Genomic DNA, 14397 nt, shown 5'->3' on the forward strand with positions numbered 1-14397 from the left:
TGCAAAATTACAGCTTTTAGGCTCATCACGGAAATGTCTATGAAGAGTCGCCATTCAGAGGCCTTGTAATCCACTCCCATGGCTTGGAACAAACCCTTAACACTAATACAATAACACAACGAAGTTCCTTCACAAAATATGAAGAAGGGTGCAAAATTGCCGTGCCGATTCTTATAATTCAACTTGCAACTAGGATCCAGCAAGTTCAATTCACTTAGATGTGACGCAAGCACCTCAGCACTGGACTTGGTGAGTCATAAATCTCGGATCAAGTCATCCAGTTCTTGCTGACTGGGAAAGTGTGGAGTGTCTCCAGAACATTCTCCAGTATAAGATTCATCACTTTCCCCTCCGTCATCAACGATGTCCTCATGGTCGCCATCACATCAGTCATTTTGATCGGCGCGTGGTAACAAGACATATATATATATATATATATATATATATATATATATATATGTATGTAAAACAACCACAGGGGAAATGAGGAGCGTCAGTGAGTACTTTCGTATATTACATCTTCAGACAGAGTGAGACAGAAACGTAGAGGGTAGAGGTCTTTTATGCACACCCGCAGCAGTGAGTGGCACACAGCAAAAGCTGACCTGAATCTAAAATTGGGCGATGCACAGAATAATAGGAATTTTTCTTTTTTCTTCCTTAGGGATGCACCTGACAAAAACGGGGGGGGGGGGGAGTGAGGGGGATAAACTGCGGCTTAAGACTTAGAGGATTAATGCTTGGTGTGTCCTACACTGGTGTGACTACACTACCAGGAGACGACATGGAACAATCACGTGTTAGTCTGTGGGATACTGCTTTAAAATTAACTCAGTTAACAATTTATCACACTTAAAATGACCATAGCTCATGTTTACACGCTTTTCATATGTGCCAGAAATTAGGCAAGATTATATTACATTTCTTTCATCTAAGCTTTTTGATCTTGCTAGAATCTTGGAGCCTGTCCAGTCAATATGGTGATCACTGGATGCTTTGTGCTGAAATAAACCACTACTCTGTTGGGCTGTTCTTACACTGTATTTATGTTGTGAGATTCTAGTTTCCAAATCTTTTCCAGATTGTCCTATGTAAAGTTTGTTACAGCTTTTACACGGGATTTTGTAAACAACGCCTGAATTACTGAAAGGGCTGTTCTTGATGAGGTTTTTTTGATGGTGTTCTCATATTTGAATACTACTTGTACATTGAGTTTCCTCAGTATGTGAACAACATCAAGAAAATTTTCATGGAAGGGGAGAACAAGAGTTCTTTGAATATTCTGGCGATCTGGCTTATTAGTTTTCCCTGCAAGGAATCGTTTCTTGGCTGTATTGTGGCACTGAGTTAGTATACTTTGGGGTTATTTTAGCTTCCTTCCAATGCTCTGAATCATTTTTAGTTGATCACATATATATATATATATATATATATATATATATATATATATATATATATATATATATATATATATATATATATATATATATATATATATGTGTGTGTGTGTGTGTGTGTGTGTGTGTGTGTGTGTATAATAGATAGAGTATACACTCTATAGATAGATATAGGCCTAGATTTAGATATAGATATAAAATATATATGTATAATATCCATCCATCATCCAAACCTACCTTACCCCATGAGGCGCGTGGGAGTCCGGGGCTAGGCATGTTGGTTCTGACATTTACGATGAGAGTGATCAGCCTCACTCATCCCTGAGTGGCATTACGTGAGCAATAACCCCAACCAGCCCTTGGATAAAAACCTTCACCGACTCAATCCGATTGGAGCGCCACAATTACCCACTAAACCACCAGGTGCCACAAGTTTGTTATATGGTTACCACCCAGCGTAGTAAATTGTTTCTTAGTGTACAGGAAACCATTTGTCATGTCACTCAGTGTAGAGTCACGCATAGGTAAAAGAGGAAAGAATGAAGGAAAGAAAGGCAAAAGAGGGAGTGTAAAGTCACCCGGAAGCAGAAGGGCGAGGAAAGAATGACGTAAAGACAGAAGACGAACGAAGGAAAGGAGGGAGGAGAGGAAAGGGCAAACATCCAAGAGCAGCACTACATCGAGTGGGTGGATGGTGAGCGCTCCCACATACCACTATAATATAGATAGATAGATTGATAGATAGATATAGATATATAGATATACCGTATGCAGTAAAATTTCAAATATCCGTTATAGCAATATCTGGTTCAGTGCAATATCCGTTGAAATTATGTAAAATCTGGAAGTAACTGACTGTTCTATGCAATGTCAGGCTTTGAGGCCGTATCAGCCGGCTTGTAAATTGTAGCCGACTGGCGCCTGAGAAAATCCCAAACACGCCAACTAATGAGAAAGCCCATTAAGTGCCAACTAATCAAATCCGTCACGGGAGCAGCTCACTCAGCGCTCTGAGCATACTGTCGTGACATCAGCTCACAGCTCACGGAGCATACCATCGCACTCTCATTCTCAACCATGGGTCTCGTATGGTAAAGATGTTTCTGTGCACTCCGCCCTCTGACCACCCAGTCACGAAACCCAGTTACTGTGACTAACTCTGTGGCGTCCTACGCTTTTTGTTGTTGCAAAGCATATGGCCTGCCAGTGCTCGAGTCCTGGTGCTCTACTATGATTCAGAAAGTATTACATATACCATATATCAATATCTTTTTTCTTTTAATGTAAGGAAGAAGGAACCAAAGGCCAGGAGCTCACAAACCATCCCTTACAAAAACAAAAACAATGTAACAGAGCCAAATTCAGGATCCGTTCATTTCGAGATAGCTGGAAACCGCGTTTGAAAGACTGGAGATCATAAGAATAAGGAAATACACACAGAGGGAGACAGTTCCAGAGTTGATCTGTTGCATAAATGAAGGACTGGGAGTAACGGTTAACTCTTGCATTAGAGAGTTAGACAGAAAAGTGAAGAGAGTTTGTTGCTAGACAGGTGCTGTGCTCTAGTCGTAGTGGTGGAGAGGTGCAAGCAGATAGTTCAGAGGAGCAGTGATCATTGAAATAGCGATAGAAAAGAGATAAAGATATAACAGTGTGACGAAAAGACAGAGGTTGAAGGCAGCCAGTAAGAGGAGGAGAGTTAATGAGACGAAAAGCCTTTGAATCCAATTTGTTGACAAGAGCTGTATGTGGGGAGCCTCCCCAGGGTGAATAAAACCCGGGTTTAACCCGAGGCGTCCAAACAACATATGGATACGTTCCCACGTTTTGTCATGGTGACACCTGATGACATATCCACACTTTTTGCAATTGCAAGGTCCATCATTTGCACATTTTTCAAATTCCGTGCATGATTTTTGGTATGTATACGCAGGCAAGGTGCGGCGAGAAGGAAAATAAGGTATGGTCCTTTTGTGTTGTCTGGGGAAGGGACGAGTGGTGTGGCTGGAGTGAGCGGCGAAAGGGAAAGTGGTGGTGGAAGGGAGGCAGTGTGAGCAGGTGGTGTACGTAGGCCGTGGGCAGGCGAGAAAGAGCTGCTTCCTAGCACGTCTTTTGCCCCTCAGTATTCCCGCATTTCCTCTCCACAGCCCTGTGATGTGGGGAAAGGAAGGAAAGAGAAGGGAAGGGAAACGGAAAAGGAAAAGGGAGAGGGAGGGGAGCACGAGTGGGGAAGGGGGCTGCTCTCCAGCTCCCCAACCTCCCCCAACACCCTCTTTTACCCACCCTGACAAGGAATATCACACCTTTTTACATTACTGATACTGTGTGTGCTTCCGATAATATGACGCTTGCTGTAAAAGTAAGGCCTGTACATGTGCAATTTATATGATGCTCAATATAATAGTAAGGCCTGTAAGTATGAGATAACAATTATATAATGTTGAAAAGCGTGTAATGTTAGTGGAAAGGCATTATATAAGTTGAAAAATTGAGTGTAAGTTGAAACAATTGTCATAGCAAGTTCACTCACTACGTACAAAGACACAACTATCTTCCCAAAGTTTGACGAACATATAGCAAAAAAATCTAACCATTTGCAACATGCAGTAGTAGAGATTGGGTGTTTATTGTATTTCGCCAGTTGTAAATTATCTTAGGACGGAACAGGGAAGAGAGTTTTGTCTTTCATTGTACGTATCCGATAATATTACGCTAAATATAATCGTAAGGCCTGTGTAGGATGTGAGGTAAAGGGAAATGCCAGGTTTCATGCTGAGTTTACTGAGAGAGGTCCAACAGTTACAAGGGAAGCCTGGGAACCGGCCGGTGGCGTTTCCCCTCACAACTGGGGTTCCCAGATAGCACTACATACATCAACAATATGATAATATCCTACAACTCCCCCTCCAAAAGCTTGGACAGTGGCTGTAAGAAGAAAAGAAACTGACAGTGGACAAGCATGAAGCTGAGATACACCCATATACACACATCAGAGGCACAGCAGGTGTAAAATTATAATACAGACAAGGCTGTGCGAGAAGTTGCTGATAATTAATGCAAGGCTAATACATACAGGGGGAAAATGAAAAGTTTTGACCAAATACACGGATGAATAAACACATTCCCTTGTACAGTATCTAAAATGTGATGCCCCTCAACATTGCACATAATCTGACAACCACCTTGGTGGCCGTCTGCGCCGCCTGCCTGTGGTAAGCGGTGTCGAAGGTGGTGGTGTGCTGATAGGGGGTGGTGGCGGTGTACTATCGGTCGGTTGGGGTTCAGGGTCACCAGGTACCTCTCCTTGTGGCTGTGGTTGCAGTGGTTTCAGGTGCTTGCAGGTCCTGAGAGAGAGCCGTCCACTACCATCCAGCCTGATTAGGTACTGCCTGTTCTCCCTGGCCTCCACCACAACTCCCAACCTATTCCATGCCATGCTAGATGGTCCTGCACCAGAATGCTGCTGCCTGGGGTGAGCTGATGGCGTGGGCAGCAGGCATGTCCAGCACACAGGTCATCATTTTGGCAGGCCATCTGACGTTCTTGCTGACTTAGTGTCCGGCCCCAAAAGCTGTCGACCCTGAAGCTCTGCTTAACAGCTGGCACAACATCACGCAGCTGGCTCCCTGTTAATAGCTGTGCAGGGGACTTGTTGATGTCCCGAAGTGGTGTGTTGATATACTGTAGCAGGTCAAGCAACGTCCTGTCATTGTCTAGGCTCCCATCCACCCCTGTGTTGTTGCGGAGTATTCTCTTCACTGACTTGACCGCTGCCTCTGCCCTGCCATTCATCTGCGGGTAGTGAGCTGATGACAGGCGCACTCCCAAACCCCACTTTTTGAAGAATGTTGATATTTCTCCACTGACTAAGTTGGTGCCCCCATCAATCGAGATCTGTTTCAGAGCACCCCACTGGGCGAAGTGATGTCACAACTGGTCTTTCATCATCTCCGAGACCTTGCCGTTGGCAAGGTGCATCACTTCGAGCCACCAGGTCAGTCTGTCTGTATAGATCAGGTAGCAGTGTCCTTGCCTTTGGAAGATGTCCACCACTGTCTGCTGGAAGGGGTACTGCAACAGTGGGGTAAGCAGCAGGGGTTCCAGTGGTTGGGACAGTGCATGTGTGTTGCATGTGCTGCAGGAGGACCGGTGGTGGTGCAGATCACCTTCGATGCTGGCCAGTACACTGTCTGTCTTGCCCTCCTGAGCATAGAATCAATTCCTTTGTGGCCCGTGTGCAGGTTGGCTGCCGCCTGCTGGTGCAGGCCTTTGGTGATCACCAGGCGCATGTGGTTTTGGTCAAATGCATACATGACCAGGCCTCTTGACACACCTAGTCTGTCCCTGACATTGTAGTATGGTCGTAGGCAGGTGATCTCCTGAGACCTCTGAGAGTACCAGTTCCCTGCCAGCACTTTAGCCACCAGCAGTTGATACACCGGGTCTTCCTGCGAGGCCTGCAGGACCATGTCTGCATTAAAGGTTGAGGCGTTCACCCAGGTCCAGAGCTGCCACCATGGCCACCGCCATGTCACTCACCAGGTCCTCATCCTGTTCCTCATACACTATGTCTGGCACAGTCTTCATTGATGGGTACCTGGACAGGAAGTCGGCCCACAATTTCTCTTTCCTGGCAGAAAGCGGATGGTAAACTTGTACTGCAGCGTCTTCTTCTTCATTCAGAAGGGTTGTGGGTTTGCAATATCCATGAGAGCCCCGTCACCTAGCAGCCTCACTAGAGGACAGTGGTTCGTCACCAGGATGAGGTTGGGGCAGCCCAGCAGGAATAGCCTGGCCTTGCGCAGGCACCAGGCCACCACCAGGGCCTCCCCTTCGATCAGCATGTACCCTGCTTCCACTGTGGTCAGGTGATGGCTGCCGCAGAGGGCCAGGCGCCAACCTCCCCTGCAGCAGAATGGTGCCTCAGCAGACACACAGGAGCAGTACTGCTGGAGGAATGCAAAACCGATCCCTTCCTTACTCCAGTCAGTGATGATGGCTGTGGGTCTGGTCTGGTCATAGTATGCCAGCCCATCCTTAGCCAGCTGGCAGATGGTGTCCTTAGCTTGGTGGAGCTTCTGTTGGAGTTGCTCATCCCAGTATACCTTGTTCCCTGGAGGCTTCTTAAGGAGGTCTCTAAAGGGCTCCATGACAGGGACTGTGGCGAGGAAGGGTGCCAACTGGTTCATGAAGCCGTACCAGGATCTCACGTCCATGAACGAGGACTGTGCAGGCACGGTGAATTCCCTGATAGCTGCCAGCCGGTCCTCAGTAGGCCTGTATTCGTCCCAGTCCAGGTGGAAGCCCACTAATTCCACCTCCCTTTGGCAGAATTGGAACTTCTCTGGCTTGAGGGTAATTCCCTTCCTAGTGCACAACTCCAGAAAGTTATATGTGTGCCAGAAAGCTTCCTCAATGCTGGCATCATATAGAAGTGTGTCGTCCACACACTTGTGCTTGTGTGGAAAGTCACAGACAGTATCATTGAATCTCTTCATGTATGCATCAGTGGCTGAGCAGTGCCCTATTGGTGTCCGGCAGTACTGGTACCATCCCCAAGGCGTTATATAGGTCGTCAGGTGCCTGCTTTCTTCATTGAGCTCAACTTGGTGGAACCTTCAGTGTGTGTCTGCTACTATCTTGTATGAGCTCGGGGAGATAGCAGACACCATGTCGAAGGGTGCAGGAGTGTGATGGGTTTCCCGCAGACAGTAGGCGTTCAGTTTCTGGAAGTCGACTGTTCTGTGTGGCTTGCCTGACTTCTTTGCCACCACTATATGTGAGTGCACCACTCTGTCACCACTCCTGCTGTGAAGGGGTGGATCACACCTTTCCTGACATCCTTGTTGAACTGCTGTTTGACCTCTGGCTCCCAGTACTTGGGTACCGAGGCTGGAGTGTGGCAGGTGTGGGGCTGTGTGCCCTCCATGAGATGGATGTGATGCTGGGGGCCCTCCATCACGGGCAATGGGTACCTGTCAGTGTTGAACGTGGATGATGAAAACTGCCTCAGGAGTCACTGCTCTAGCTGTGGGACGTTTTCATCCAGTGGCCGGAGTGGGATGGACGTTAGTCTCACAAGGGGGCCATTGCTAACACCTTGTACCACCTCTGTGGCAGCGACAATGGAAGGTGGGTGGGGAAAACTGGTGTGCACCAATCCCAGCTCCTTACATGCGATGCATGACAAGTACAGGCTCTCCACAGACTTAACAAAGTACACTTCCAGCAGTGTGGAACGGCCCATGTGGCTGATGTGGCACAGTGACACACCCAGGCTGGCCAGCGGGATCCTAGCCAGGTCTTGTAAGGCAGCCCGATGCTGTAAAAGCTCAGGCCGGAGACCTAGCGACGTCATCAGGACAGGGCCTGCAACACACACCTGTGCCTCCGTGTCAACCACAGCCATGGTGGCTTGCACCCTACCCCCTGATTGCAGAGCCACACTCACCTGCAGGAGTGGCTCAGGAGACAGAGCAGTGACATTAACTATTACACTGTTTATGGCTGTCCCAGCCTCCAGCTGCTTAGCTGACCTACACAATTTCTTGAAGTGTCCCTGTCTCCTGCATGCCCTACAGATGAGCCCTCTTGCTGGACACATCTTCCTGTCAGGGCCATGTCTTGTGCCGCAGTTGCTGAAGGGTCTGGGTGGCACATCAGCTGACTGAGGTAAGGTGGTTGGCTGATGCGAGGTGGCAACTACAGGTGGCAGCGTGTTGTCGTCATCGATGACGTCACGGGATGTTAAGTCAGTTCCCGCCACTGCTCATTCGTGCACATTTTTCCTGCCCAACCCGGCATCATGCTAAGCCTCCTCGAATGATGCACAAAATCCCCTTAGGCTATCTATATCACTGAGATTATCACACAGCCTTAACACTTCTTGCCATAAAGTGGGATCACCGAGGCCAACCATCACCTTGCACACTAGCATATACTCTGAGAGATCACCATCACAGCTTGGGCACTGAAATGTGCAGTCTACAGCCTCCTGCACACATCTGGACATGTAAACACTAACCTGGAATCCAATCCACACTGTAGGGGCGGCACACACAGCAGGCGTATATGAAGGACTGTTTCCTGGTCTGGCCATTTTGCAAGGTGCAACCAGGTTTCCACAAAGCGTTTTCACGTTCTGAAGCCTGCTGAAGACATTTCTCTCTCGCATTTCTCTGGTGTCGAGGCTGCTGACGGAGGTCTGGCAGCTGCCTGGGGAGCTGCCTCGGACACCATGTTTACAGCCAATGCTGTGAGGGCCAATTCAGTTACGGTGAAGGCTGGGGACTGTCTTGGTGTTCTTGTCCCCTGCTGTCTCTAGGGAGTGGAGACTGTGAATGCCCTTTCCTGGGTAGGTTCACCTTCACTGCACCATGTGGGATGTGAGGTAAAGGAAAATGCCAGGCTTCGTGCTGAGTTTACTGAGAAACGTCCAACCATTACAAGGGAAGCCTAGGAACTGGCCAGTGGTGTGGTCCTCTCACAACTGGCTGGCAAGTTGGGGTTGCCAGATAGCACTACATATATCAACAATATGATGGTATCCTATAGCCTGTAAATATGTGATAACAGTTCTACAAAGTGGAAACGGGTGTAATATTAGTGGAAAGTATTGTACAAGTTGAAAAAAGAGAATGTAAATTGAAACAACAGTCATAGTGAGTTCGCTCACTGTGTAAATATGCGCTAAAAATATGCTAAATATAATCGTAAGGTCTGTAAATGTGTGATAACAGTTCTATAAAGTGGAAAATGGTATAATGTTAGTGGAAAAGTATTAGATAAGTAGAGAAAATGAAATGTATGTTGAAACAAGTCATAGCGAATCATATGTGACCGATTTGGGTGATTTTGCTATGCTCACTCAATGGAACAATGCTTATTTTGCCTATATTTTTGTGTGAAAACCATTATATTCTTGTACTACATGTTATATTGTTCCAAATTAATATATATCTACCAATTCTGAGTGATTTCCTCTACATACAGTTGGCCGCACTACTGAGTTCCCTGAACTTCACCCATAGTCAGTGATTTGGCACAACTCGATTTGTTTGGATCTTTGGACTCGTAGCAGTATGAAGAGCTGGGACCTCGCATTAGTGACCTGGTACAGACAGTGAGTAACAAAATTTTCCTCTCAGCATCTGTGCATTGTCAAACCTATGTATCAATTAAATAGCGATAAACAGTAGAATATAACTGGACCCTGTTTCGAGTGTCTAGTTTGGTGGGGAGGATGTGTGGCTAGTGGGGGAGGGGAGGGAATGGACGGGGGAGGCTCTCCTGTTTCTTGCTGAGTCGAACGTTGAATTGTAAAAGCTGGAATCCAATACTTTACAGGAAACGAGCGAGACAAGAGACACTCACATGGCTAGGGGCACACACACACGGCATGCTTTTATCTTTGTATAGAGAGCTAAATAATATACCAGTATGTATTATTTGGCTCTCAGTACAGCTATGAACGCGACATAGTGACGCGTAAAACGCAGCAGGCCTCAGTTTGTTAAGCGTTAGGCTTATCATGTGATGTGGAGTTCGGCTGGTGAGGGGGAGGTGGAGGCTGATTCATGAGGGCACTTGGCTTGACCCGTCACCAAAATTACACTATTTTAGTCAATAACAATGAAAATGACAATTTGAAAACCAACTATTCCTGATGTTATTAGGCGGAATATAGACACATTCATAAATAAAAACTTGTGTAGTTTTATAAGCACGTTAGTAGGCCTACATCATAGTTGCACTGTCTGCATACCTAACAATAACTTCATGGGTGATAGCATGGTGCCATAATACTGCTCCCTCTTATGTCTACCAGGAATACCATATATATAACTTATGCTGTGGCAGTATACTCATCTTGGTCGGCACCTTCTGTGCGCCACCTGAATTTTGTAATGAAATATATATTTATGTGATTATTCTCCATTTTTAGTTGATTCCAATATAGTGATGTGTGACTCTTACATTTGTGGTGGTTTATTTGTTGGTTTCTTATATAACCAGATTCATACAATAGTTGCTGGTGAACCTTCTTCCCGAAACCCTTTGCCAAGATACCCAGAATGAGAGGGCCCACCTCTCCCCCCTCTTCTCCCTCCCCTCCACCTCTGGCTCCTCCTCACCAAACTAGACACACGATACAGGGTCCAGTTATATCATAATGCTTATCGCTATTCAATTGATACCTAGGTTCGATAATGCACAGACGCTGAGAGGAAAATTCCTTACTCACTCTCCGTGCTAGGTCCCTATTACCAGGTCCCAGACTTCATACTGCTGCAGTACGTGTCCAAAGATCCAAACAAATACAGTGGTGCCACATCGCTGACCATGGGTGAAGTTCAGGGAACGCGGGAGTGCGGCCAATTGTACCAAAACCATAGAAAACGGAACAGCAGCCGAGTGCCTTTACAGAATACGGTACCAGGTACGTGGTGGCTCACATGTTTTTGACCATTCCTAATCTCAGGTAAGCACTTTCTCTGTGATCTGCGATCGTTTCTCACCAAAAGTGGAGGTTTGAGCAAGAAAAATAAATCCAAAATATGCCGGGATGAGGGAGGGGACAGTGGTGGAAAATCGGCCGGGATGGGGCGGATTAAAGTCAACAGCCGTGCAGGAGTAAAGAAGGCACGGAGCCGACTTAGCTCACCTAATCTCTTGGAAGCAGATAAGATCTTTCCAAAATAAATCTCGAGAGAATGAAACCTGACGTATGTTTAAAGATGATGCTGGACTGAGCTGGAACATTAGTGGGAACTCCTGTGGAAGATTAATACGAGCCAAGTCAGACATTAGGTATGCCATAGCCTCATCCCTTGTTTGTTGTAGTAACTCCTGGGATGGACGTTGCAAGAAGAGAACAGAATGATGAAGGGTGGAGTCATCAGCATAGGAGTGGACAGGGTTAAATGCACTGCTTAGAAGGTCATTGATGGAGAAATTGAAGAGAGTTGGTGCTAGGACAAAGCACTGAGGAACACCGCTATTGAAAGATTTTAGGAGAGGAATGGTGGCTGTCTACAACAGCAGCTATAGATTGACCAGAAAGGAAGCTAGAGATGAAGGCACAGATAGAACAAATAAAACCGTAAGAGGGCAGTTTCGATATTAAAGATATATGCCAGACTAGATAGAAAGCATTTGAGATGTCAAGTGCAATGGTAAAGCGTCCACCAACATCCCACAAGGAGAATGACCAGGAGTCTGAAAGGTAGGTGAGAAGATCACCAGTGGAGCGTCCCAGGTGGAACCCATACTGACGATCAGGAAGAAGGTTGTGATAAGAAAGATGCTTCCATTTTTTTTTTTTTTTTGTTAAGAACAGACTCGAGAATTTTTGAGATACAGGATGTTAAAGCAAATGGGCGTTAAGAGGGTTGGGAATGGTCACCCTTCTTTGGGACAGGCTGAATGAGAGCAAACTTCCAGCAAGAAGGAAAGATTTACATTGATAGACAACGGTGAAAGAGTTTACTGAGGCAGGGTGCAAGCATAAAAGCACAGTTCTTGAGAACAACAGGAGGGACACCATCAGGTCCATATGCCTTGTTAGTACTGAGGTCAGTGATGGCATGAAATACATCAGTTGAAGAAATTTTAATGTCAGCCGTGAGGAAGTCAGAGGGGGGAAGCGATGAAGGAACAGGACAACCATCGTCTAGGGCGGAATTGGAGGCAAAAGTCTGAGCGAAGAGATCTCCTTTATCAGTAGAAGAAATAACTAAAGAACCATGAGAATGGAAGGGATGAAGGAAGGATGATGAGGTAAAGTTGTTAGACAGGTTTTTGGCAAGGTGGCAGAAGGAGCGGGAAGATTCAAGTTGAATAGTTCAGATCATTTAATACTGATGAAATTATCTTTAGCAGAGCAAAGAACTGACGTAACATGATTCCGTGCAGAAAGATATAAAAAATGAGATTCAGGGGTGGGTTGTCTCTGGTACTTTTTGTAGGCCTTCCCCCTGTTGTGGACAGCATCAGACCAAGCGTGATTAAACCAAGGTTTCATTGAATTAGTCACAGGATATGAGAAAGGAATGTATGTTTCCATGGCTGAGAGAATAACCTCTGTAATAAGGATGGCACAGTCAGATGGTTCTCGGGCATGGAAGCAATAATCATTCCAGGGATAATCAATGAAGTACTGCCTGAGGGCCCCGGAATCAGCAGCTCCAAAGTACCACAATCGACGTTCCTTTGGAGGGTCCACAGGCTGTATTGGAGCGATAGGACAGCTTTCGGTGATAAGGTTCTGATTGGAGGAGCCAAATGGAGGGGAAAAATTGACAGTGTAAGCAGAAGGCTTAGTTGTAAGGAAGAGGTCAAGTACTGTATGTTGGAACTTTCTCCTAGGCAGTCAGGGATATGGGTAGGGTGTTGTACAAGCTGCTCTAGGTCACTAAAGATAGAAAAGATGTAGGCTTGTTCTCCAGGTGGATCAGTGAAAGGAGAGGAGAGCCAAGGTTGTGGTGAACATTCAAATCTCCTAGAATGGAGATTTTAAAGAAAGGAGATATGGATAGGATGTCTTCCATCATAGAAGTAAGATGGTTAAAGAATTTTTCATAGTCAGTAAAATTAGGCGATAAGTAAACAACACATATACATTTAGTTAGAGAATGGCATGAGAGCTGAAGCCAGAGAGTCGAGAATTCAGAAGAATCAAGTACAGGAACAGGAGAGCAAGATAAATTGTTGCGTGTACATACACAACAGCCATCTTTGACTTTGAAATGAGTACAGAGAAAGCAGGAGGATACAGAGAAACGTTTGTTAGCAGTTGCCTCAGATAGGTGAGTCTCAGTTAGGAAGAGAAGGTGAGGTTTAGAGAAAGAGAGGTGGTGTTCAACAGAGAGAAAATTAAAGAAAAGATCGCGAATGTTCCAGGAATGAAGAAGAAGTGAATCAGACAGTGTTTTCAGGCATCTCACTGGGTCATCGCCGGGAGAGTGGCAAATGGGGGGAGGGCATTTATGATCCTCCCTCTCTGGGGACTCGAAGGTTTGACTGTAAGACACCATTTTTGGTATAATTTTGAAAAGGAAGTGTAGTGTGTACTGTGCATGTAGTTTGATGTTGACAGTTGGAGTAACTTGTATTGGAGAGTATGCCGGCCTACTTGGTGTTCCTGAAACACTGAAAAAGTTCAGCAAAGGGTAATGGTCAGGAACTAGTCCCTAGGGCTGACGATACAGAAGCTCCAGATCTCCCTGTCATCAGCTTTCATCCACCTTGGGGGTACTACCCGGCTCAACTGATGCTAGAGTCTGCTCTCTCTCTCTCTCTCTCTCTCTCTCTCTCTCTCTCTCTCTCTGTCTATAAATATATATATATATATATATATATATATATAGAGAGAGAGAGAGAGAGAGAGAGAGAGAGAGAGAGACGGCTCGACTGATGCTAGAGTCTGCTCCATATATGTATATATATGTGGAGTTTATTACATGTGGGATTTTTTGATCGAGTCATAGAGGGCTCTGTGGTGCTGCACAACATGGAAGATCAGCTGTCGTTCTTCTTCATTCCTCATCAGGCCGCTGTTGTAGTCCATTGCCAGTTTGACTGCATGCTCAGCAGCGTCGTTGACCTCTTTGAGGTGGGCCATGACATCAGGAACAGGCCAGAGGTCATTGATGCTTGTCGGAGTATCCAGCTTCAAACACTGGATGAAGTTTTTCGACATCTGAGTGACAAACTTAGAGATTCTCAGATCTGATGCCTTATCAATCGTCTTCATGTTCAAATGGTGCAGACCCTTCTTCCTCAGCGGTGCTGTGGTCGTATTTTTCAGCATTTCCTGCTTTTCCTCAGCACAGAATTTGTGAAAATACATGGCTAGTGGAGCCAGATCCTCACTGAGGTACTAGAGGTGGCTTTTGACTTTGTCCAGTGCCTTCTTTGCTACAACGAGATCCACGTCTTTGAATTCCTCAATCTTCTTTATGAGATTGTGGTCACTGATTGGAACGTCAACAGCATTTAA

General features: G+C 45.9%; 1 pseudogene; it reads right to left on the minus strand.

Moving 5' to 3' along the window:
* Positions 1 to 5873: 5873 nt before the first annotated feature.
* On the minus strand, positions 5874 to 14151 carry LOC145411212 (uncharacterized; annotated as a pseudogene).
* Positions 14152 to 14397: the final 246 nt, after the last annotated feature.

The sequence above is a fragment of the Coenobita brevimanus genome, chromosome 88, assembly GCF_032717465.1.
Source record: "Coenobita brevimanus isolate Jiangsu-jjx chromosome 88, ASM3271746v2, whole genome shotgun sequence".
NCBI lineage: Eukaryota > Metazoa > Arthropoda > Malacostraca > Decapoda > Coenobitidae > Coenobita > Coenobita brevimanus.